Source organism: Ambystoma mexicanum, chromosome 2q (genome assembly GCF_040938575.1).
Source record: "Ambystoma mexicanum isolate Mex_15411 chromosome 2q, UKY_AmexF1_1, whole genome shotgun sequence".
Classification (NCBI taxonomy): domain Eukaryota; kingdom Metazoa; phylum Chordata; class Amphibia; order Caudata; family Ambystomatidae; genus Ambystoma; species Ambystoma mexicanum.
The window spans coordinates 202,801,346-202,828,212 of NC_090924.1; the positions used below are offsets into that span (position 1 = coordinate 202,801,346).

At 50.8% G+C, this 26,867-nt stretch overlaps 1 long non-coding RNA gene across 1 annotated transcript in view; it reads left to right on the forward strand.

The window, feature by feature from the left end:
- LOC138569287 (uncharacterized) overlaps positions 1 to 26,867 on the forward strand; it is a 339,714-nt gene that overhangs the window by 15,494 nt on the left and 297,353 nt on the right. The gene's annotated exons all lie outside the window — the stretch shown is intronic.

The following is a 26,867-nucleotide window of genomic DNA, read 5'->3' on the forward strand; positions in this document are numbered from 1 at the left end:
TTTATCCTATGGGTCCACCCGTTCAGCTTTTATCAGTGTGTAGATGGATGATACCAGTTTGGTATACCTGGGTGGTTCTAAGATGTATTGAGCTATGGGTGATGGGAACGCTCCCCGGGGATGCACAAAATAAGCATCTGTAGCACATGCTTGAACCTATAGTATAGAAATACGGTGATTGCATTACATGACCCTCCTTCAAGTTGCTCCACGAGAGCAGATTCTTCTCAACTAACAGGTCCTACAGAGTATGCAAACAAACTACGAAAGTGGGACTTGAACAGTCCTTCGAGCGTTCTATCCATCCCTCTCATGTCATATATAGAGAATTTTGGGGAGTAAAGGTATTTGTCACCCACCACTTTTGTGATTCTGTGCCACGCGTGACGTGTCTACTGGCTGCATCTCCTTTGTACAGATCTTATGTTTGCCCCAAAGTACCCAATTCAGGCTATCCAGGTATTGAGAGCCCCCCACGTGGGAATGCTCCATTGTACCACCACGTTGCATATTGCGCTGCTAAGTAATATATGTAAAGGTCCCAATTGTCTAGACCACCCCTCTCGTATGGCTTCGTTAGTATGTCATAGGCTATCCCAGGTTGTTTGCCTGCCCAGACCAGCTTGATCATCATGCTTTTAATCATCTGCCAGAAGGTTGTAGGTGGGATTACAAGTATGTTATTACAAATGTACAATAACTTCAGCACCACCACTATTTAGACCTGTGATACTGGTAGATGAATCCAAGCATTCACCCTGGATTCCAGTATCTATAGGATTTTGACCCAATTCTTAGCATATAGGGTGGCCATGTCTGTTGATATCACAATACCCAAGTATTTAATGCCCACCTGGCACCATTTGAAATTGGCCAGGGTATATTCCGGTCTAGTATAGGGTGGCAAAGGCAGTATATCTCTGACTTCTCCCAGTTTATTTTTAGTCCCGCTCGAGCGCCGAATTTCTGCACATCTGCCATTATTGCTGGAAGGTTTGCTTAGGCTCCTTGACGTACACAAGCACATATACTGCGTACAGTTATCTGCTTACCCTCGAGTAGATTTGTGTCCACTGTGACTGAAATTCCCTCGTGAGTGGCATATGGCCCCAGATTGTGTTCTAATCATCAACACATCGGGGAATTATATAGTATAACACTTTATTTGGGTTTATACAACAAAAACATAATGAACATAGGCATTCAACTGAAAGTTACAGCAGTAATGACAGTAAGAGGAAGCGGGATCGGGGGGAGGGGTTACATTGGATATATCAGAAAAACAAAATGGACAGCATTTCCAAGTACATCAGGTGTCCAAGGCGCAGTGGGGGGTGGAGGGGGCAGAGAGAGACATTTATCAATATACATCTAGCCATTTCCCCCATATCTTTTTGAATTTCAGGGGGCAGCCTTTCGCATTGTAGATGCAGTGTTCCATAGATGCACACCTGCTTACTTCGCTGATCCATCGGTTCAGCCATATTGACTGCCAAACCCCAAGTTGCAGCGATCAGCCGTTTCCCTGCCCGCAATGCCACAGCTAGGAACGATCTTTCATATTTGGCGAGGTCTACCTCTCCCCAGATTCCCAGGAGCGTCATTTTGGGGTCCTTCGGAATTGGTGATCCTATTATGTTGGGAATCTTATTAATGCATTCGTCCCAGAAGGATTGTAACACGTCGCAGTCTCAGATCATATGGAAGAAGGTGCCCGTTCCCCGTTTAAATCGGAGACAAGTCTCATCCCCAGTCCCTCCCCATTTGGCAAGGGCTGCCCGAGGATAATATGAGCATTGGAGTATTCTGAGTTGCATCAGCCTCAGTTTGGCCTCAATACCCATCTCTTGGGAAACATCAGTGCATCTACCCAGTCCTCTGGTTCCAGCTCACCCAGGTCCCTTTCCCACTTCTCTTTCAATTTAGTAAGCTCCTTAGTTCCGAAAGAGTTAAGGGCCTGGTAAAGCGTGGAGGTGACTTTGGAGGTGATAAGTTGTGGGAGAATATTGGTCTCCAGGGGGAGCAAGGGGATATAGTAGTTATGTCTGGGAACTGGGTGTGTATGGCATGAGCAAGTTGTGCATGCCTAAACCGGGCCATAGGCGTCAGGCCAAATGTGTCGTTCAGGGTTTCAAACTCTAGTAGGTTTCCTTCTTGGATCACGTGTGCCAATGTGCATATCCCTCGCTTTTCCCAGTTCTCGAAACAGCCCATTCTTTGCATTTCTGGGAGGAGCGCATTGTACCATATGGGTTGGGCTAATGTTGGGTTTGCTCCCGAGCCAATATGTTTGTGTGCTTCCCTCCAGGTATGGCGGGTATGAAGTGACATTCTTGGTATTTTCGATACACCTCAGTTGTCAGTGTATAGAGCCTGGAGGGGTGGTACGGGGTGCATAGACGCTGTCTCTATGCGGATATGTGGCGTCCCCATATAGCCATTTGTGTACCAGCCCCTTCTGTGCCGCCAAATAGTACGTGCAAATACATGGTAGTCCAATGCCTCCCTCCCATACTGAGCACTGCAGTGTTGTGGGACCGATTCTGGGTTGTGTCCCCCCCTGAACCCCTCCCAAAGCAATGTGCGTAGGTTCTGGTCTATTATTGCAAAGGTTTTGTGGGGGATGAGGAGTGGAGCATTTTGTAGGACGTACAAGAGTCTCGGGAGTGTCATCTTGAACAGTGCTGCCCTGCCCATTAATGATAGTGGGAGCGATTGCCAATGGGAAATGTCCTTACTAAATCTGTCAAGTACAGGTTGTAGGTTAAGCTGAAGGAACCTCTCCAGAGTTGGGCCAATACGTATGCCCAGATATGTGAAGTCTCGAATGGAGACGTGGTAGGGGCAAGTCTCAGGGATTGCAGCGCCACCTCCCTGGATCGGTGTCATGATCTCTGCTTCCAAAAGGTCAGGGTTTTCCCAACTCCCTTGGAAGCAGATCCATAACCCAGGTTCCGAGTGCCAACCAGTCCCAATTGGGACCTTTTGGACCCAGTCCTGGCGCCAGTGGCACCAGGCTCATAAATATGCCCAGTCCCAGCGCTGGAAGCGCCGGGCTCATAATGCTTGGGTGGACTTACCTTCAGCAGACCATGCTGCTTACTTGCCTGCCAGTTGAGCCTCTGATCCTCTTCTGTTTGGAACTACTTTTCCTGTTGGGTGGGGCTGGAGCCACTCCCTAGATTCAGAACACTGGAACTCTTCTGGAAGGCAGGAACTCTTTTCTTACCAGGAACTCTTTTCTTACTTAGGCGTGGCTGTGGAAGGAGACACTAAGCACTACAGGAGGCTATTTAAACCACACCCAGTGGATGAATCTTGCTTTGCGTTATTCTGCAACCTCTGCAGCAGAACGCTCATCGTGTCTTCTGCATCCGGTCCTGGGCCTAAGGAAAAAGGCTTACCATCCTGAATCCAGTCTTCAGCAACACCTATAAAGACAAGAAAGAACAGGTTAGCATTCCGGCATCTGAAAGGCAAAGGCTTACCATCCTGAATCCAGTCTTCAGCAACACCTATAAAGACAAGAAAGAACAGGTTAGCATTCCGGCATCTGAAAGGCAAAGGCTTACCTACTCTTCGTGCGCTCCGGAGGTCTTCACACTGCATTCCGGCATCTGAAAGACAAAAGTTTACCAACTCTTCGCACGCTCCGGAGGCCTTCGGCGCTGCATCCCGCATCTGAAAGACAAAACAAGGTGCGTTTAAAGACATTGGGGAACTTTAATACTCACGTGCCATTACTCCTTTCCACATCTAATCCAGTGGGTATTCCGGCACCCTGCAGCCGCTCCGAACTCGTACCTGCAAAATAAAAAGACAGTTAGAGCGCATAGTGAAGCAGGCAACAAGCGCTTACTTACGTGCTTCCAGGTGCTTCTATTCATCACACGGGCTCCATCTTCAACTCACTTCAGCCCGTCATCCGCCATCGCCGGAACCCTGCAAAACAAGAGACATCATTACTAAAGACTTTAAAGACATTTGAATGACTCGAAACTTACCGTTCGTGCAGTAAACGACGGACAGCAGTCCTCTGAAGTCAAGAGGCCTGCGCTACCTATCCAGTGAAGAAACTGGTTACAGCACCCTGCCCCGAGGCAGATGGAGAGCTCGGCATTCACTTACCTAAGGTGAGAGCGTTAACCTTTGGGGGTCTACAGGAGAGGAGAAGAGGAAAGAGATAGGGACACCCCAATAACCCCAGTTCATTAACCCCATATTTTCTATCTGCAGACATCTTACTCTACACGTCAGGCATACAGTGCACAGAGGTCCAGCCCAAAGAGCCAACCGGGTGCTACACATCACCTTTGAAGATACAGTAGTCGCCCAGTCAAGACCGGCGCCTCTGCGAGAATCAGGTGAGCGTTACAATCGGGAAGTATATGGTCTTTTGGTCGTTTACCTTTAGACTAGTGAAATTTGGTATTCCGTAGAGTATGGGACACATTTGGGCAGGAGCTCACAGGGTTGCTAAGGTAAGGTATATGAGGAGGTTGTCTGCAAATAGTCAGTCGATCCTCTCCTCCCCCCCGGCCAGGTGAATCCAGACCAGTTTTTATCCGCTCGAAGTTTAATTGCTAGTTGCTCGATAGCTAACAGGAATAGGAGGGGGGAGAAAGGGCAGCCATGCCTGGTTCCGCGGCCCAGTGGAAACAATCTGGAAGTTCTGCCGTTCACTCTTACAGTTGCTTCTGGGGATGCATAGAGGAGTTTAACCCAGGTGATGAAGTCCTGCCCGAAGTTCATCCGACCCATGATCTCCCACAGGGCCTCCCACCCGACCGAGTCAAAAGCTTTTTCAAAATCAACCGCTAGCAGGGCTAGTGGGCATGGTATCTATGGGGCCCTGTCGAGAGCAAGCTGGACTCTACGTAGGTTCATGCAGGTGGGCCTGTTGGGCATGAACCCGCACTGCTCTTGGTGGACGAGGGATTCAATCACCCTGAGTAGTCTATTAGCCAGTACCCGTGCAAGGAGTTGTGCTTCCCTGTTGATCAGCGAGATGGGCCGTTAAGAAGCAGTCTTCTGGGGGCTTCCCGGGTTTATGTATGACCACAATACATGTTCTTCTGAGGTCAAGGGGGAGTATGTCCTGTTCTTTGCTCCAGAGAAACATACAGTGCATGTGCCCCGTTAATGTGTTGCCGAGGCGTTTCCAGGTCTCCACTGGGAAACCGTTAGGCCCCAGGGTCTTTCCGGTTTGCAGCTGTGCTAGCGCATCCTGCACTTAATTTTCTGTGATCTCAGTGTATAGGAGCTCTACCTGTTGTGTGGAGAGTCTCGGGACCTCAATCAGGTCAAGAAAGTTGGAGGGAGCGGATGTGGGGCTCACTACGGATGGAGAATATAGTTTTTCGTAGTAGGCGGCAAAGGCTTCCACCATGTCGGAGTCTGTCAGTAGCTCCCCATCGGACCATCGGATGGTCTGCACACGCCGCTTACTTTGTTCGCATCTCTCCAGCCAAGCCAGGGTCTTGCTTGCTTTATCCCCTCTCTCGTAAATTTGGCTCAGTGCCAACCAATGAGCGGTCCGGGCGTTGTCTAGGGCTAAATTGCTGAGGGCCTCTTGTGCCGTTATCAAGGCCTTTCGTGAGGGCCTGGTTCCCTGCACAAGGAATTGTTCCTCACTCTGACATCCGCCTCTCGGCGTCCACAATCTTCTGGGTATGTTGCTTACGGTGGGCTGACACCAGGGAGATGGCTCCCCTACGAAGGACCATTTTGTACGCCTCCCATATCGAGATCGGGCAGTCCACGGAGCCTTAGTTTATTTCAAAGTATTCCGCGGTCTTCTTCTCTAGTCCCTCGGTAATCTCGGGCAACCCCAGGTAGTATGTGTTCAGGCGCCAGGTGGTGTCTAATCAGTTGCGTGCACTCTTCAGGGTTATAAGCAGAGGGGAGTGATCCGAGATACCCACCCCTCGCCAAAATTTCAGCGGATATATGCCTATGGGACAAGTTGCAGAGGTATGAAAACAGTCAATTCTCGAGAATGTCTTATGTGCATTGGAATAAAACGAGAACCCGGTGTCAGCATCGTGTAGTGTTCTCCAAGTGTCAGACAATACTAGTGTTTCGGCAAAAGTGTATAGAGCGGTCAGGGTATACCAAATCCCTGGTGTGATCTATCAACAGTGACCTCCATGACTTCATTAAACCCCCTCCACCCCCCCGGGCCCATAGGTCTGCTTGTTCCTCTAGCAGTATGTTCTGTAGTTCGCTGAGGAGTTCCTTCGTGAGTGTGGGAGGAGCGTAAGTCACAATGAGGTCCCATCGTTCTCGCATTATGTCACAGAGTAACACTACGAATCGGCCACAGGGATCGGTCCGCGCTTTCCTTACTTGCAGCGGCACTCGTTTGTGGAGAAATATCATCGTGCCCCTGGCACCTCTTGAGAACCCAACCTGGTATATGTGCGCCTTAGTTGGACCTTTTAAAGAAGCCACTGCCGTTCCGATCAAATGGGTTTCTGTGAGGAGGACTATATCTGATGACTATTCGGTTGAGGCAATGGAGCACTAGTCTGTGTTTGACACAGGAACCAAGGCCATTGACGTTCCAGGTAAATAGGGACAGTTTATCAGCGTGCATCTTAAACATGTGTGCAGCGTTTTGAAGTGTCAAAAAGGATCATATGTCTAAGTGGCCCCCGACTCGTGTATATTTGCACTCCCGTCCCTAGTCCAGGTGCACACTGCATATTGGTCCCACCGCTGCCAAGCAGGTATGTGATATAAGCTCTGAGTGTCCGGATGTACCATTTTCAAGGGCCTGTTTGGAGGCTGCCATGTAACTGTGTAGCTTAAACCAGGGTATTTTGGGTGCCCCAATCCCAACGAATGAAGTGTCTGCACTTCCTGCGCCAACAGCGAGATATCTTGCCTTCTTGGTTGCTAACACCCGTGAACTCCCCCCACCCTGTACTCTCCCGCCCAACCCCCAACTGGAAGCACCCGTCGCCAAAACATATAACCATGAACAATAAGAACTTATTCGGGGTAACCCGGACTGAAGTGGTAAATTCACCATGTGGGGTGCAGCCGCCATGTCAGACCCATTGGGAAGTTAGGTTGCAGCCCTGTCAGCACAGTGTGGGAGCTTCACCCGTTCTCTGGAGTGCTCTGCCGTTTCAGATTCCGGGTCAGCGGGGGTTGGGCAGGGGCTGTTTGGACCTGGGTTTCTGTCCAGGTGGTCTAGGAGGCAATCGCTGGGGACCAGGCCGGTTAAGGATTTGAGTTTCAAGCCATTCCCATGCCTCTTTGGTAGTGTAAAACAGATGGGTAGCGCCCTCATGATGGACTTTGAGTAGTGCAGGGAAAAAGAAGGCATATTTGGTTGACAAGGATTTGAGCTTTTTTTTTCACAGAGTCGAAGGACTGGCGGGCCTTCTGGACCACCTTAGTGTAGTCCGGATAGAACCCAACGCGGTATCCGTTGTATGCGATTGGGCCTGGGGAACGGGCTATCTGGAGGATAGCATCCCAGTCCCGGAAGTTTAAAAGGCGTGCGCACTCTGTGCGCTCGCTCGACGGAGAAAACTGTAGACAGTTTTTTGGGATTGAAGATATGAGCTAGCCAGTCTTCTAGGAAAAGTTCAACACTGGGGCCTTCCTCCTTTTCCAGGATCCCAAGAATCCTTAGGTTATTGCATTGCGCCCTTCCTTCGCTATCCTCTGCGCGGTATTCGAGTTGGTCAACTTTCTTGGAGATTGCTGCCACTTGCTGGTCCAATTGGCAAACTGTATCTTCCGTGTCCGATATCCTTTGTTCAGACTCCCCGACTCTGGACGACAGATTGTGTAGGTCTTGGCAGAGGAAGGACACCTCCGAGGACAGCCCTCCGATCTTATCGCCTATTGCCCTCATGTCGTCGGTGAGTGAAATTGGAGAGTCTTGAGTTTCTTCCCTGGGCTCTCCACCATCTGGGGGTTTGCATCATGAGTCGGGGAGGGGCCCCTACTGTGAAAAGGTCCATTTTACTCTGCAGGGCCTGTCTTTTGACCTTATCTTCACCCATGGAGCTGCTGTGCGGTCTCAGTGAGACACTGGGTCTGAATAAGCTGTTACAGACTCTTGGCGAGACCCGGCGTCGGGAACTATGCGTGTGTCCAGCTTCTATGATGTCGAAATGTGCTGGAAACGGTGGGACCGAGAGGTCCTGTGGATGCTCAGGTCGCAGTAAGGTGTCCCCAGGCTGCGCAAGGGTAGGACACTCGCCTCCCGCTTGTCAGCGGTGTAGAGCTGGGCGTCGTGTGCTGTGTTTGGGTGCGGTGCACCGCGTCAGAGGATGGCTACTGGTATGCCTGCGTGCGGGTGGTGGCCGCAGCAGTATGTTTAAAGTCTTGGAGGAGATGTCCGAGATGCAGGTGGTGGATGGACCTTCTCTGAGGTGGTCAATTCCCAGGCATCCCAGGTCCAGCAGGTTAAGTGGAGATGTCAGCGGGAGGAGAGGGTCGTTCGCTCTCGAGATGTGCTCTGTAGGGCTTCAGGGGTTCCATGACAGCACCCTGTTGTCGCTGGACAGGTCGCGAGGCGGTTGGCGGTGTACTCTAGGTTTCTTGCCACCTCCGGCAGGAGGCGCCTCACAAGCTGGGATCGGGCAGGTGTTCATGAGGTTGGCGCGGGGCGCCGCAAGGTGTCTGAGCAGAAGTGTCTGGGGGGAAAGAGGGAGTTCAATAGGTCGAATGCCCCATGGGTAAGTGCTGTGGGGACCCCTCCCACCCCCCTCCGAGTTCCCAGGCCACACCTGGTCAATGCCGGACAGTCTGTGGGGCCACTTGGGCCATCGTAGGCGTTCCCCTTAGACAGAAGGTGAGGGAGGCAGGCCCCTCAGGTGAGCCGGTGCTGGGTCCAGTTGCCACAGCGGCTGGATGTGCCTCAATGAAGGGGGGGGGGGGTGCAGTAGTCTTGAGGCCAGGCCCGTGAGCCTATGGTTCTCCCTGTTTTGTCCACTCCTTTTACGCTCATTGCGTTGGGACCTGCAGAGTGGAGGTGCCTGCTAGGTTATTCTGTTTGGAGCGCAGGCATTGGGGGTCCGTCGTGTGCCTTGGGGGGCATCCGGTGAAAGGTCTGGGCGTATGTGGTGCCTCACCCCAGTCTGCCGTTGTTCTGAGCCCAGGACCTGAGCTCAGGAAGGCACTTCTTGTGAACAGCCCCTACCTTTGGTCCGTGATGTCTTATCTCCCCCTGTCAACTGTTATGATAGAGATCAGTCACTGCAGGGCCTTCAGCTGGGCCTGGGGGTACGCCCTGTATGCGCACAGAGGGCGCGTGTAGCTCTGTGGCTTCACTGGTACCTGGGAGAAGGTTCCATGCTTGCGGGATGCCTCGCTTGGATCCGATGGTACAGCATACTCGGGGCCCTGTGCCTCACGGCTGGTGTTGACTTCCAATCGGGTTGGAGGAGGGGTTTCTTGGTGATTTCGTTAGCCGCCGTGGGTGCTGTGTGTGGTGCCCTTGTTTCCCGCAGTGGGCGCCTAGCGGCAGTCAGCACTCCCAATCTCTTTGAGTCCTGGGTCCCGCCCTCTAGGCTCGTGTAACTTGTAGGCAGGCGGGCTGCCTGCCATCTCGATCCACAGCGAAAATGGCGCCTGTCGTACTGCCGACAGTCGCCAGCCCGCCTTGCACTTTCCGGGCTCCAATTCTAGTCAGGATTGCGGCAAGCAATGCCCGGGAGGTTCCGCCACACAATCATCTTGTTTCCCTGTGGAACCAGATTTAGGGGATAATTATATTTCAGCATTTTGCCGTGGCCGCTGGGTCTAGTTCCTCATGCGCGGTTCACGCATGCACCAAATTATATAGTATTAGTATTGTGACAAATCTGTAGATGTCCTCACTTCTCCCCGGGAAGGGGGGGGGCACTCCTTCCCAAATGGCCAGGGAGGAGAGGCCATTACCCGACAGTCCCCTTGAGGGTAGTACACAACGGAAGGCTCTTGTGGGAGGAGACTCCCCCTCTGAGAGCAGGGACAGATATCTAGGGGGAATGCGGTCTGACCTCCTGCCAGTTACCCCTTTACCGCCTACATCTGAGGTACATCCCAACACCATGCCCACCCACCCCATGTACCTGGGTAGGACCAGTACCCTAAGTTCCACTGAGATGAGGAAGAGTAGGGACTACCTAGGCATGACTGCCATAACAACAACTGGGATGAAGAAGAGTAGGGACTACCTAAGGGAAGACAACCATACCAGTACAGAGACAAGGAGGAACAGAGCCATGAAGAGCAGTTCTGGGTACACAAGAAAACATTCTAGCATTTCACTGAGGAGGGCTCCACCAAGCAATCTAAAAATGGACAACAGACTTGATATTAGCAGAAGAGAAGCTGCCGTGTAAGCATGTAAACACGGGAAAAAAAAACACCTGGGGAAACGAGAGGGAGAAGCACAGTCGCCCCAGCAGCCTAGGAAGAAGGGCTACTCGCGGGAGATGCAGAGAAGAGGAAATTCCTCTAGTCCAGAGGAAACAAGGAACCCGGGGCTGTGGAGCAGATCCAAAGTGACATTGAGAGCGATAAAACAGCAACAGGAACGAGAAGCGAAGGCCCAAAGGCGGCGAGGCAAGAAATGTCAGCAGAGCAAGTGAGGCTACCGCAAACACCCCAAGGAGTGATGGTAGAGCATTCAGAGGCCCAATAAGGTAGAGGGCTGGACGCCAATGCGGTGGGGGTTTGGGAACCTGGGTCTGGGAACAATATGTCCAAAAAATATAAGTTACTCACCGTAGTGAATAAGGTACTCTTATTCCATAGTCGGGAGACGGAACCTTTTTCACCAGAAATAATCTTCCCTTTAAATTTAGAGGCGCACAGGGGTGCGGCCAAGGGAGCATGCGCTGCCCTGACTCCGCCCTTCGGCGCCACACCTCAGTCCCCATTGACGCGTCAACAATAGATTCAGAATTGCCTAATGACAAGTATTATTAGAGGGGAGGTAGGTGGGACGTATGGAGGAAAGGGGACTATGGACTAGAGGTACGTTAGTCACTACGGTCAGTAACTTATAATTATTCTTACGTCCCACCACCTTTCGTCCATACTGTATGGGTGATTACAAATGAATGTAGCCCCAGGGTGGAGAGGAGACCCTCCTTAAGCAAACAGGTCCCGGAGAACTGCCTGTCCGAAGGCCGCGTCAGCTCTAGAGCAGGCATCCAAATAGTAATGCTTATAAAAAGCCGAGGGAGAGGCCCAAGTGGCTGCCTTGCTTATGACTTGCCAAGGGACATGGCGCTGGAATGCGATGGCCGTTGCCTTGGCCCTGACTGCGTGGGCATGCATGTTGGCCGGAAGTGGCTTGTGCTGGCCCTCGTACACCTCCTTGATGGCAGAGACCATCCAGCGGGATATGGAAGCCTTAGAGGCCTGATAGCCTGGCCTCGAGCCTCCAAAAGTGAGAAACGGGGCGTCCGACTTGCGGAAGCCCTTGGTCCTGTCCAAGTAGAATATTAGGGCACACCTGACATACAGGCAGTGCAGCAGCACTCTGCGCTTCGTCCTTGGGATCGGGAAAGAACGTAGGGAGGACTAGTTCCTTGTACAAGTGGAATGCGGATGGAACCTTGGGCAGAATTGCCGGGTGCGTCCGCATGACTACCTTGTCCTTGTGAAAGGTGGTATATGGTTCAGAGGCGACCAGCGCCTGGATCTCGCTGAATCGATGAGCTGAGGTAAGACTGACTAGTAAGGCTGTCTTGATAGTGATCAGCCTGATGTCAACGGATGCCATTGGCTCGAAATGTTTGTGCGCCAGGGCGTCCAAGACTATGTTACGGTCCCACTAAGGGTGCAGTCTCTTGACGGGCAGGTAGAGCCTAGCGAGACCCGCCAGATGTTTGACAATAGGGTTGGAGGAGGAAAAAATGCCTTCCTGAGTTCCTGTAAGCCCCAATGGGTGCAAGGTATGTGCGGCAGGTGTCCACCTGTACCCCCATATGAGCGAGATGTGCTGAAAAGGAGAGCACGTCGTCCAGAATGCAAGCCAGGGGGTCAATTCCCTTGCAGTCTGCCCAGTGGCAGAATCTGTTCCATTTGCTCTTATACTGGGCCCTGGTGGCCTTGCTCCTGGCGTCCTGTATAATTTCCAGATTGGCCTGCGAAAGGCTAAGGTGCCGAAGCATTACCTGCTCAGGTACCCGTTAGGCAGAATCCTGTGCAGTTCCCTTGGGGAACACTGCAAAAAGATTAAGACTACAGGAGTAAGCAGTAAACCCAATTGGTAGCAGTCTGCACCACCCAGATTTACCTGGTAGCTGTGGCTGAGCAGTCGGACTTCTCTCAAGAAGAGTAGGGCAGTATATAGAGTATACACAATAGGGCTAAAAACACAGTAGAGCAAACAAACACTGACCAGAGCTTTGTATATAAAAAGTATATAATTATTTATTTAAAAACAAACTTTAGGCAATATACTAGCACTCTAAATCAAAAGCAAGTTAAAACACAGTCAGGTAAAGTATACACACCTCCCTTGATAACTATCAGAAAAGTCAGAGTTAAAACACCACGATTTGTTAAAACAGATGTGAGCTCATAAACTGATGGCACTCCAATAGTTCAGTTAAAGGGAGAGAAAAAAGGCAGAGAATAGAAATAAAACAGGTCCCAACACTTTTAGGAGTTCTCAGCAAGGGAATAAAGGCAGTAAATACTGTAGAGCCAAAGTTCATAGGCCAGGCCCACTTGAAATGGAGCAAAGCGAAATGTGCCCAGGATCACACGGTTTAAAATGCACTAAAAGTCTTTGCAGAATGTTCAAAAGAGGTCGGGGCGATTCAAGAAGGTAAAGTTAGAAGGTCTGGGGCCAACCCAGTTGGAAAGCCAAGGATTTAAGGGTCACCTTGGGCAAACCGAAGAAAGGGAGGCCAGGCAGGACACAGTACCTTAAAGGGAGATGAAGCTCCAGCGGTGGCAGTTGTTCCTGGCATTGATTACAGCTTGTTGTTTCGACCAGGGGAAGAGAGGCTCTCGTCGAGGAGGAAACGTGGAGTCGTTGCACTGCACAGGGATAAAACCAGCTGCGGAGTTCGTCGATAAAAGGTGCGTTCCTTTTATTCGTGGTCAAAGTGGTGAAGCTTGGCTATCCGGCCGCCGGGGTGCTTGGCACGGGCGATTCGACCAAGAGACGTCTTTGGAAGGCGAAAGAGGTGAACTGGTTGGTCCCACCAGCTCAGAGGAAGAAGACTTGTCCAGCAGAAGACCTTCTCTTGTCGTCGGGAAAGTGGTGAGGTAGTTGCAGCAGGGCTTCAACAGTGGTGTTGTCGTTGCAGATGGCTCATCTTCTTCCCTCTTCAGATTCCTAGGTCCTGTGGCGACTTCTGAAGTTCCAGTCCCAAAGGCCCTGATTTATGCAGAAAACCCCCCATTCAACAGCCTAGCTGTCGCACAAACATGCTAAGTGGTGAGCCGGGCGGCTCACCATTGGCCCAATCAGAACAGAGTGTGACTTGAGTTGCTAAGGCAACACAGTCCAGGTTGCCAATTCCCTTCCCCACCCATCCTGTGGAACCCAGACAGAGTGGCACCATTTGGAGGGCCTCTGTGGAGAAGCCCGCCAAAAAGTGGAACAAAAGGCTCGACCTTGGTCAGAGTTACAGAGACGGACACGAGCGCCATTTTAGAAAAGAGTTCTGGCAAAAAGACCCAACCGTTGATTTAATATTAAATAAATAAACCAGCGGTATCTTTAACATTGCACCAAAAAGTGGTGCGCTTAAAATCCATGGGAAAATACCATAGAGAATATTCCGGTGGAATATTTCGTGTGGTAACCACTGCCACCAGCCAGAAACTCGACAAGGGGGGACTGGATAGTGCCCCCTTGAAAACAGACCCAGGGGCAATATAATTAACCCCTTCCAGTACTTCCACAATATGATGGTTTGTACTGGTTCTGTTCACAATTTAGGACTAGTAAAGTCAATGGTGACTTTACATGCTCTGGGAGACAGTAGTCAGTCCCAGGGTATGGAGTCTATGTTTGGGGGTCACTATGACACACCTGTGTTACTGCACTGAGGGTGCTGTGTAACACGCATAAAAAATAGATGATACCCTATGGAGCAGAAAGAACATACCTCAAATCATGCCTAAGAGTGGGAGGGAAAAGAGTCTCACTCTTAGCAGGAGAAAAATCAAACCCCAAAGCTGCTGGGGGACTCACTAGGTTTGGGAAATTAGCCTTATAAGAGAAATCTCCCTAACGGTACCATGCTGTGAGGGCTAGTTTCCCTGGCGCAAGGTGGATGATTCTGCCCCCCCCCCAGCTGTGCCAGAAGATGTGCTGGGCCCATCAGAAGGTGTATTGGGGGCACCTCAGAGAGGCTGAGTAGTTCCGAAAACCATGGCCTGGCCGGCCACCATGGAGCAATCAGAATGATGAGTCAGTGAGACTCCTTGATCTTGCAAATTACCCTGTGGATCAGAGGAGTGGGCGGAAAGGCGTAGGCTTTCATACCAGTCCACTGGAGGTGAAATGCGTTGCCCAGAGAGCCGGGGCCCTGACCTTGCCAGGATGCGAACTGGGGGCACTTCTTGCTGTGCCAGGTGGCAAAGAGATCCACGTGGGGGTGACCCCACCTGTTGAAGATCTCCTGAATAACAAGGTTGTTTAGCTGCCACTCTTAATTGTTCGCTCCCAGCCTGCTGAGCCTGTCCGCCTCCAGGTTGGATTCCCCCGGGAGGTGGACTGCAGAGAGGTAAATGTCATTTTCCAGGGCCCATTCCCACATGCTGATCGCCAGTCTGCACAGAGGAGGGGATCTGATGCCTCCCTGCTTGTTGACATAGTACATGCTGGTCGAGTTGTCTGTCTGGAGGAGGACCACCTTGTCCCCCCTGAGGAGTGGTAGGAATGCTCTGAGCGTTAGCCAGATGCCGTTCAGTTCCAACCAATTGATGTGGTATTCCTGCTCCTGTCTAATCCAGCTGCCGTGGACCGATAGATCGTCCAGGGTGGCTCCCCAGCACTCGAGCGAGGAGTCTGTGGTGATGGTGGCCTGCGGGGAGGGCGGCCAAAGGGACTTGCCCATCCGAAGGTTGCAGCCCATGCACCACCATGTTAGGTCCAGGTGGAGAGATGGAGGAACGTTGATGATCTTGGATTGTGAGCCCTGCTCCCGATTTCATAAGGCCGCGAAGTGCAGCTGAATCCTTCTCATCCTTAGTCTTGTGTGCGGCATGGCCAACAGGACCGCTGCCAGTAGACCCAGGAGATGTTGGTACCACCATGCCAAGGTCACTTCTCTGTTGAGAAAATGGGTGGTGGCCCTCTTGATGGCTGAGATTTTGTCCTCCAAAGGGAAGACCCTCTCGGAGCACGTGTCCCAAATAAGTCCCAGGAACGTCAGAGTCTGCGTAGGCTGCAGCTGCGACTTCTTGAGGTTGAGCGAGAAGCCCAGATCGTGCAGTGTGTTCATAAGGGCATGGGAAGAGTGGTGAGCCGCTTCCGAAGAGGTAGCCCTGATGAGCCAGTCGTCGAGGTATGGGTAGATGTGGAGGCCCTGCGCACTGAGGAGGGCCGCCACAGCGTTCATGAGTCTGGTAAAGACCCTGGGAGCCGAGCTGAGGCCAAATGGAGGGACTTTGTATTGAAAAAAGAAGCCCATGATCCTGAAGGGTAGGAAAGAACGATGGGGCTACCAAATCGGGACGTGTAGGTACGCGTCCTTCAGGTCCAGGCAGCACATCCAGTCCCCCTGTCCAATGTCTCTGCAATAAAAGCTGGCATAACCATCTTAAATTTTTGCAGGGGTAGGGAGAGGTTGAGGGTGGAAAGGTCCAGCACAACTCTCAGGCTCGCCTGGTTTTTCTTCTGAATGGCGTCCTGGAGTAAAAGCCAAAGCCTCGCTGGGAGGTTGGAACTTCCTCCGCTGCTTGGCCCTCTACGAGTGAGCGGATCTCCGCCAAAAGAGTTGCTGTCCCAACCTGTGGGAGCAGAGGGGAGGAGAGGCTGGGATAGGAAGGTGGTACCCCATGGATACTACAGAGAGGATCTAGGGGCCCGCGAAATTCTGGCACCAGAATTTTGCATGGAGAGCAAGCTTACCCCCCACCGGAGACACGTGGACCCGAAGGAGCGTGTCATGCCTTCTTTCCCTCGGAGGCTGGTGCTGAGGAAGGGGACTGGAAAAAGCCCTTACTCCCCCCATCCCTCTGTGTTGTTTGCGCCGGTTCGGAGACGGCGAGTGGTCCGCCTGCCTGGATCTGCGTTCCTGGAAGCCGCGGAACCCTTCATATGTACGACCCTTTTCCGAGCGCTGCTGAGGTTGGGAGCATGATTTGGGCGTGGACGTTGTAAGAATGTATAAAGACTTGCAGTTTGTGAGCTGTACCGCTTTTTGTCCAGCTCTTTGTCCGTAGAGGAGTGGAAGAGGTCCCCACCCTCGAACAGTAGATCTAGAATGCGCTCCTGGCCATCCGAGTTGAATTTCGTTGGCCGGAGCCAGGAGGTTCGCCTCATGTCCGTGGCAATGCAGATGGCACGGCTTGAGGTATCGATATGAGCCACTGTGGATTCCATGAGGTCCTGCGCCACACGCTTGGCCTCAGCTAGGCCCGCCTTACAGCATGTGTGGCACTGGCCGGGAAGTTCCGGGAGGAAGTCTGTAATTTCCCACCATATCCTTTGGTTGGCAGCAGCAAGAGGTCGAGAGCAAGAGTGTATCCCCCCCTCCCCCCATCTGCCTGTGCTTGGCGTCCAGGCGTCAATTGACCGGCTGGTATGAGTGGGGCTTAAGCCAACCTTTCTTGGCTAGGGAGACATCGGTTTGCAATGGAATCCCTGTATCGCGCGAGGACTTCTGCCAGAACCCCCTCTTCCAGCTGTTCAACTTCAGGTCGGGGGAGGCCCAGGTACTCCACCAGCGCAGCAAGACTTTAGTGGAAGGTACTGGCTGAGGATGGTGTGTCCGGGTCCTCCTCCTCGTCCGTATTCTGCAGATCTGGAGGATCCTGTGGAGGAGGAGGAGTAGATGGCGGCAGAGGCTAGGGTAAAGGGACGGCAGCCGGAGGCGGCAGAGGTTGCAGAGTTGGCTGTGGAGCTGGAGGAGGTGGCTGTGCCCGGCCCTGGGGCATCGGCATCTATGGTGCCTCTAGCATTGCGGGAAGGACTTCCCTGATGGCGTCCTTGACTATAACCCCCATCTGAGGAGACCTCATGAGGCCGAAAACTTCTCAAAGAGCACCTCCTCACTGGCCAAAGAGGTGGCAGGGGGTACCGACAGAGTAGCGGGGGGCTGCTGGAGCCGCTGCGTACCCTATCCATATGGACACAAAGGAAAGCTGTCCTGCGCAAATGAAGGGTAGACTGTAGACAACGTACCTGGTTGAAGCCAGTCCCACCTTGACACTCGAATGGCGTCGGACGGGTGCCTCTTCTGGCGCGCTGCCATTTTGTTGAGCTGCCTGCCATGTGCCTGCAACGTGTTGCTCGGCCCGGTCTCGTCCAAGACTCTTGCGGGTGGATCACGAGGCCTACACTGCGGGCCTCATCCCAGTAGGTGTGACACTCTTGACCCGGGGGCTGGTAAAGCTGCGTTTAGGCGCCCCCTCGGACGTATTGTCGGTATTAGGGCATAGCCCCTCAGACGTATTGCCAGTGTAAGGGCGTAGCCCCTCAGCCATGGAGCCGGTAAAAGGGCGGAGCCCTTCGGGTGTAGACCCGGTACAAGAACCTTCCGGTCCCTCGACACTGTGCCCGAGAGGATCCGAGGATCCCTCGACCCGAAGGCCGATAGCTGCAGCAGCCTCAGCCTTCTACCGAGAAGGACCTGGCCGGCCCCTCCTGCGCGGGAGAGTCTCTGGGTTGGAGTCTCCCTTGCGGGGTGCGGTGGAAAATATCGGCCCCACCTTGTGCCTGGCCCGATGCTTCACGAAGTTCTTGAGATCCTCTGGAGGCGACCTCTGGAAGAGCTCCCTCCACCTGGCTAGCGCCTTCAATGACAGCGAGTCACACGCCGAACATGATTGCCAACCGTGGTCTGGGCCAAGGCAACGTAGGCAGAGGGTGTGGGGTCTGAAGTTGGGAAGAGCCAGTTGTAGGATGGACACCCGCTGAACCCTGTAGAAGTCGACATGCGCCGGGGAAGAGTCTGACGCTGAGGACCGAGTACCTGAATGATAGATGAGACAAAAAAGACAAAGAAGAAGTATCCACGTGTGGAATTACATGGCCGAAGCCAAACCCAGGAGCGCTGGTGAATTCGGCCGTTCCCGTCAAAGCGGAAAAGGGGACTGAAGTGTGGCGCCAGAGGGCAGAGTCAGGGCAGCGCATGCTCCCTAGCCTGCACCCCCGAGCGCCTCTAAATTTAAAGGGTAAGAAGGTTTTTTCTGGTGAAGAAGGAACAGTCTCCCGTCCCTTGGAAGGGACGCCCATACAGTATGGAGGAAAGGGGACGGGACGTAAGAGTACAAGGTGTCTTCCCCACAGTAGCCCTCGGCGAGACAGGGAGCTAAGTGGTCCAAACCAGGGTGAGGGAAACAGGGGTCTGGGACGTTGAAGAAGACCCCTAGGCGTGATCTTCATGGCAGTGCCTGGTTGGGAAGTGAACCAGGTTTACCAACTCAACATTATAAAGAAATAGTGGTCTGGGACTCAAATTCAATGAAGAGGAACCTTTGGCAAGCTATCTTCTTCAGAGCTATACCTGGCAGGAGAGTGAACCAGGTCTGCCCAAGACCAATGTGCTGAGAAAGGCCAGGGAATGGAGACACTGCCGTTGGTGATGTGAACTGTGAAACAAAGTGGTTTTGAACAGTGAACCCAAGTGCTGTATACACTGAAACCAAGTCTGAGAAAGGTCAGGGGAAGAGAGTCATTCCACCTGGCATTGCAAACTGCATTGTAGAGCCTGAGAACGGCCTGGGGAAGGTAGACATACCCCATACTTTAGTGAAACTGGGAAGCCAAGAGGGACCAGGGGAAGGAAGCCATAACCCCTGGTGTTCTGTACCATGCAACCAAGAGATCAGGGGAAGGGGGCCATTCCACTGGTGTGTTGAACTGCCATACAAGGCCTGAGGAAGGGAGACATTACACCTGGTGTGTCAAAATACTCTTCATGGTGCTTCAAGAAATTCTGAATAAACAAAGGCAAAGGGATGCTTTTCCCCTGGTGGTGTTTTGTTCTACCTCAAAGAATCCCTCAAGAGGATCATTGTGAACATTAAGAGGTTTGCCAAAAAGAAAACATTGATACAAACCAGCCCGAACTAAAGTCCTGGGACTAACTTGATTGCCTCTCCAGAAGAAGGGAGTCATTCTTCTGGACCAAGAAGAGCAATACTTTCCTTAGTTTAGTCAAGAGTGTAAGGTTTTGACACAAGACGGGGGGGCTATTTAATTTAGACGACACCCTGACAGAACCCTTATTGTTTAGTGGAGGCAGGTAAACCCCTCAGATCAGGACAGGTAGGCTTTCCTTTTCATGTTGTTCACAGTTAAAGTCTATATGGAACCCATCATGCACACCTCGATGGGTGTTTATTGGGTTTTAGTAGTACTGTGATTAGGGCCGATCGTGGGGACTCTGGTAGAGTGCCCATGGTATATGCATAGTCATACATTCGTAGGAGATGAGGGGCAAGTTCCTCTGCATATTCCTGTTACGCTCACCTGGTCTCTGCAGAGGCGTTGGGGCACGGTTGCAGCCCTCCCTGAACTTGAATCATCCCCTTCAGGCCTCTCCCTCAGTAGAAAAGATGTGAGCAGTGGTATGTGGTGATACTGCTACTGCGTGAGTGCGCCAATCTGATTGTTGTACCTCTCGAACCCTTCACCCCCAAAGTACGGTTTCTTTTAGCATACGCCGGCCCATAAAGCTCACCTGTGAATTATGGAAGATAAACTCTCCATCCTGCTACTTCTGGCAGGGGCGCATCAAATGGGATCTAGTTCCTTCACTGATCCCTGATGAGGATTAGTCCAGTCCAGCTGCGACTATGCTTCTCCTTATGATTGGTAAGTCTTTCTTGAGCTCTTGTGATGCTGTTCGTTCTGTTTTATGTCGCTCCTATTTATGCCCGCAATAATGTCTCTCTTCTGTTTTCTTCCCTTAGATGGAAATGCGGGCTCAATGCAGCTGTGAGACGCGGCCGGATGGAAGATGGATGCTACCGCAATGTTTGACAGCAGGTAAGTGATGGTTTAAGGAAAAGCGCGAAGTATGGCGAAGCGCAACCTTAAACTGACTTTTTTCGATGTCTAACCTTGTCTTCTGTTTTTCCTTGCAGGCGCTGCTGTCGACGATGGTGTGTGTCGTGCTGCGGTGCCAAGATTAAGATATCGGCGTTCCGGAAAGTGTAAAGATGAATACTTGTTTCACCGAAGAGATGTACAGGTAAGAACAGCTTCCCCCAGTTGGTAAGTATAATGGCAGGAAGCAGGATGTCCAGGAAGCAGGATCTCCAAAGGTAAGTCTGTCCTCATGCGACTGAGTGTTACGCTGCTTGCAAGTGCAGAATAACGCAAAGCGTCTGTCTTGAGGATCGGGGGAGCTTATATAGCTGAGATTGTGGGCACGCCAATCAGGACCGGCATACCAGGCACACCCTGCCACTCCTAGAGTGTGAGCACGTGCAAAGGCAATCCATTAGCAGCCACACCCAAGAATACACTTGGGGCTGCTTAATGGATGGAATGTTCAAGGTTAATGCATCCTGCTTAATGGATGGAATGTTCAAGGTTAATGCATCTGAAGTGCTATGTCCATAATAAAAGCTTTTTGGTGTTAAATGGATGTTCTTGTTTACTTTTGTTCATGAGCTTGGTGCCAAAGGTGCCAGGACAGTGTCCACCCAGGTCTCCTGTGCATGCGACCCCTGCATGCCTATGCCCCTGACTTCATGACCATGACAATTCCTTGTACAACTCTGCGGTTAGCCCATTTATTCCCGGGGCCTTATAACTGAACAAAAATGTTATCATCTTTTTAATTTCTTCTTCTGTCAGGGGAGTGTTGAGGAGCAATGCCAGGTCAGTATCCAGCCATCTCAGTGCTACCTGACCTAGAAAGGAGTGCATCTTCATTTCTTGTGTAGGCTTAGATTGCACTGCATAAAGGGTATCTATTTTTTTTATTTTTAATGTTTGTAATCAAACTTAACATTTCCAAAACATATTCAATTACATTTCGTGTAAAATATGTTTTTTATTCCTTGGTCTGAGTATTCCTTAAAGATCTGATTGATTTTTTCATTGTCCCTCACATTATCTCCTGTCCGTGCTTCGATCTCTATGATGCTGGCGTTCTCCCTTTCCTTCTGAATCGCCCATTCCAGTGTTCTACTCTGGCGGTCTCCTTCACCATATACCCTGCTAAGTATTTTACCTCCTTGGTTGCTAATTTCACGAATTCTTTGTTAAGGACTGAAGACCTTGCCTGGTATGGACTGTGCAGTTTCCAATATTATTAATCCTCTAGACTCGACATGGTTCTCCTAATTGATGCCAGTATGCCTCCCGCCTTGAACATACAACAGCCACAAATACATGCCTTAAATGCCTCCCAAATTGTATATGTCATCAATCGATTCGGCCTTATGATGGAAGTATTGCTCAATTTTCTGCGCGACCTCCTCCCTGCACACCAGGTCACACAGCACCTCATTTTTTTAAACCTCCATAGGAAGGACTGGGGGTCTGGGAATAGCCCTGCTGAATGTGTATAGAACTGGTGAGTGGTCAGATAGCGTTCTGGGTTAGAGGTGACCACGATATAATCTACGCGAGACGCTGAATCGTGCATGCATGAGTATTCGGTGTATTCCCTCTGTGTGGGTTTCCTGTGTCTCCATGTATCAATCAGGCCTTGACATCCTGCTATCTCCCCTCAAGCCATCGCCGACTTCGGTAGCTGTCTCTGCAGTTTGTTCTAACCAAAGTCAAAAGTTGAAATCACCCCCCCCCCCCCAGCCCCATCCTTGGATTATTTCGTAGCCCTCATATTTATGTAGGTGACTTCCACACTTCTGGAAGAATTTGTGTGTGTCCACGTTCGGGGCATAAATATCACCATTCCCAATCCCTGCATTTCCCTCACCAATATGAGGTAGCGGCCTCCCCATCACTTAACTTTTCATGTAATTTATACTGTACCGACAGGTGAATATATGTGGCAATCCCTCTGGAATTTGTGGTGTGGGGTGCACCATATCTATGTACTACCCACCCTTTCGCTGCCATTTATCCATCTTCCTTCCCCAAGTGTGTCTCCTGCAGCATCAGCACCCGAACCGGGTGCCTCTGTGCATCTCGTTATTAGCCTAAACTTGTTATTTTTCATCCTCCTTATATTCCATGACATCACTGTGATACTATCTAGCACAACTACGGTATGATTATGTGTTTGAAAGGGCATGTTACCCCAGGACTCCTGGGTTGCCTAGATCAATGTCCTCACTGCCTATACTCAGAACTTGGCACTGTGTCTGAACACGTAACAACCCCTTAAATAAACCCTGCCCCACCCACGCCAGAAACCAGAACATTCCGACTTTGTTCTCCACCCCCCCCTTCCGCCCCTCCACACCACATCAACTGTATTAAACTGCAGTTACTGTGCCGGGTGGCCGTGTGTTAGTGCAGCTTCTCTCTTCAATTGCTGCCAAACCAAGATACTTCTGGAAACCAGAGGCCTGTCCATTGTCGATATCTCATTTGGTTGGTTCAGGGGGTAACCTTCATCGGCCGTCTTCGCCTTTTAAAGTTCAGCCTTGTGCAACTTGTCATGCCTCAGCATGGGGGGGGTTCAGTGTTGCAGGAAGTTGCCGTAATCTCCTTGCCGTATCTCACAGCTGCTCTTGGGTCCGTAAAGAATAGGGACCTCCCACCCTGAAGAACTTTCCGTTTCACTGGGTAAAACATACCATGTCGCACTCCGACTAGGTGCAGTATGTTTTTGGCTTCTTGAAAGGTTTGCATAAGCTCCTGCACCTGCGGACATAAGTCTGGGAAGATCTGTATTATTGCCGACCCATAGGTCAGATCCCCCTTTTCTCTGGCGGCTTTCAAAAGAGCATCTCGATCCCGGTAATTGAATATATGTGCTATGATTGGTATCTCTGGAGCACCAAGTGGAGGTTTTGGTGCTAAAGATCGATGCGTCCCCTCAACCACAAGCAGGTGTGACAACTCTGGGTTACCTAGCACCTCAAGCAGTAAGCGTTCAATAAAGGTTTCCATTTTGTCTATAGCTGTAGATTGCGGGAGCACTAGGATATGTAGGTTATTCCGCCGGGACCGCCCTTCCAGATCGTAATTCTTTGCCATTACCTTCATCATGTTTTGCTGGCGTTGCGTGGCCTCACTCTGCAGTTTCGTGATGCTGTCTTTACCCTCATCTATATGCTGTTCTGCTTCTGATATTCTGCTGCATAACATTTCAATCTGCACTGTGTATATATCCACTTTACTCGTCAGGCTATCAATATTCTGGCTTGTAGTGTCTGTACTGTCTTTCGGTGCCATCAGGGTTGGATTATGTGCGGTCATGCCTGTAGCCGTTATTCCAGTGGGTTGGCCCAAGCCGAGTGCATTTGGTGCCCGGCATAGTGGTCCATTTTTGACTGCTTCTTAGGATTTACCATGACCGCCATGAGGTGTTTTCCTTACCCCTTCTGAAATGGTCCCTCCTTAACTGTGCTTGTCCAGCCAGTCTCCTCCATGTGGAATGACAAGCGTCACCCATGCCAGACCATGTATTTCGGCTGTCTGGGACTCCACTTCCCCCGTAGTTTTTTTATTCCACCCCACTCACCGACTGGGCTGTGTTACCGGGCGAGGGGCTGCAGCGTGTGGTGTAGGATCTTTCATGGGGTACAGGAGCCCATCGCCAGCAAAAGGCGATCCGCCGTCAGCTCTAGCGTGATCTGTATGTGAGCATGTTAGGCAGAAACCTGTGCAGTTCCCTTAGGGACCACTGCAAAAGATTTAAGACTACAGGTGTTTGGCAGTAAACCCACTTGGTAGCAGTCTGTACCACACAGATTCACTTGGTAGCTGTGGTTGAGCAGTCAGACTTCCCACAAGAAGAGTTAGGCAGTATATAGAGTATACACAATAGGTACAGAGATACAGTAGCACAAGCAAACACTGACCAGACCTTTGGTGTAAAAGTATATATTTATTTAAAGACACTTGTAAATTACACTAGCATAAAGAGAAAAGTAAATTCAGCACACAGTCACTTTTATATACATACAACCCTAATTACTTATTAGACAAGTCTTAGTGAGAAACACCACTTATTTTCAGACAGAGGTGAGCGCTTAACATAAGATGGCACTCTAATAAGTCATTAAAAAGGGAGGGAAAAAGGCAGAGTTATGGAAGCACACAAATTTCAATACTTTTAAAAGAACCACAGTAAGGCAGGATAGGCAGAGTTCTACTGGAGAGCAAGGAAGTCAATTGCAAGGCCCTGCTCTTGGAGAGAGCAAGCAGAAGGGGTCCAGGTTCACACAGTGGAGTTATGCCCAAAGAGTCTTGTAGATAGTTCGCACACAAAGGATGAAATTAAAGTCAGGAAAAGTTAGCTAGGTTGTCCCAGGCCAGCCCAGGTTAGAAAGTCGAGGCTTTACTGTAACCCCAAACAATCTGTCGCAAGGGAAGCCAGGCGGGACACAGTACCTTAAGTGTGAAGGAGGCTCCAGCGGGGGCAGTTGTTCCTGGCAGCGGGTGCAAGTTGGTGTTTCGTCCAGAGGAAGAGGAGGTCTCGCCGTGGAGGAAAGATGAAGGTCGTTGCACTGCCAGGGAAGAAACCAGCCACGGAGTTCTTTCGGTTAAAAGGTACTACCCTTCTCTTCGCGGTAGTGGTAAGCCGTGGTATTCCCGTTGCCGGGGTGCTTGGCACGGGCAAGGTGGCCACGAGATGCTCCAGGAAGGTGAAAAGAAGGCACAACTGGTTATCCCCACCAGTCAAAGGAAGAAGACTCTCCGGACTGGAGATGATCTCTGTCGTCGGGAAAAGTGGTGAGATGGTTCACCAGGGCTCCACCGGTGGCGTCGTCGTTGCAGGTCGGCTCAGCTTCTCCCTCCTCAGATTCTTAGGTCCTGTGGCGACTTCTGAAGTTCCAGTCCCCAAAGCCCTGCTTTTATGCAGCAAACACCCATTCTTCATTCAGCCTAGCTGTCAATCAAACATGCTAAGTGGTGAGCCGGCCGGCTCACCACTGGGGCCAATCACACAAGAGTGCGACTTGAGTTACCAAGGCAACTCAGTCCAGGGTGACTAAACCCCCTCCAACGCCCCATGTGGTACCCAGACAGAGTGGCACCACTTTTGGAGGCGTCTGTGGAGAAGCCAAAGGGCTCGACTTGGGTTGGAGTCACAGAAGAGAACACAAACGCCATTTTAGAATCGAGTTCTGGCAAAAAAATACCAACCGGTGAATTACTATTAAATAAATAAACCGGCGGTATGTTCGAGGCTATAAGAATTAAATAATTAAAGATGGTAGCCTCGAACAATGGGAAAATCCCATAGAGATATATTTGCGGTCGAATATAAAAAGTAGTATCCACTGCCACCAGCCAAAACTCGATCAGGGGGGACGGAGACATGCCCCCTCGAACAACAGACCCCTGGGCAATCGAATTGCCCCGACCAGTACGTCCACAATATGATGGTTTGTACTGGATTCTGTTCATAATTTGGGACTAGTAAAGCCAATGGTGACTATACAGGGTATGGAGTCTATGTTGGGGGGTCGCTACGACACCCCTGGGTTACGGCACGGAGGGTGCTGTGTAACCCACATCAAAAACACATGAGACCCTATGGAGTAAAAGACCCCATAGCCATAAAACACATGGAAAGACAAAGGAACACCTCAAATCATGTCTAAGAGTGGGAGTAAAATAGTCTCACTCTTAGCAGGAGAAAAAAAAACCCAAAAATCCAGCAAAGCCGCTGGGGGACTCACTAAGTTTGGGAAATTAGCCTTTTCAGAGAATTCTCCCTAACAGAGCACTGGAGGCCTTCACTCTGCTGCCCTTCTCCCACCAGCAATCGTCCGCTTGGCCCCTTCAGCAGCAGCACTCCGCACCTCACGATGTAACTTTCCACCAACAGCTGTGATTTGACTTCTCGCTGAATCACTATGTGCTCAGCCCGTTCCTCTGTGACCACCCGCTGTATTCCAACCTCGGGCAGCAGCTAATAAGGATATTTGTGACAGGATATATGGTTCGGATGCAGGAGCGATCTCAAGATGAGCGTGCAGCAAGGTGGCCGCAACAGCACACCTATCACCTGAAGAACTTTACATGTATAGTTTCTTACCTGCCATTTGTATACAATTTCCATTCCTTGGAGAAATGTTTCTTTTCTGGTCTCCAATGGACATGTGTGCACCAGAACCAAGGATTGGACCAGCAGGTATAGGTCGTTACAGATGTGGGTAGCCATCACAACAACCCTTACTGCACTTCTGAAGATGGTCTGGAGACCTTAGTACCAATGGTACTTAAGGCCTTGCACATCCAGCATGAGAAGGAAACATCTAAAAAGGGAGGAACCCAAGTGTGGATGGCCATGTTTGATACCCATTAAAGAAAACATTGTAATGTGAGGATCCAGGGAAGCATGTAGGCACCTGGGGCAATGCATGAAGCAATACAACTAATAATTGCATGTTTTTATGAGTACACCTGGGCCTGAGATCCAGTATATTCAAGGAGTATGGGTTACACGTATTTAAAGAATACAAGAAAGTCATAAATGGAATCTTCAAAGATGATCAATCTGCTGAGTAAAAGTCTAAAAATGTGCTATCACATGAAGTAAAAAATACATTATTTCAGTGGTTATTATAAGAAGATTGCATTTCTTGCATACCTTATTGTGCAGAATAAA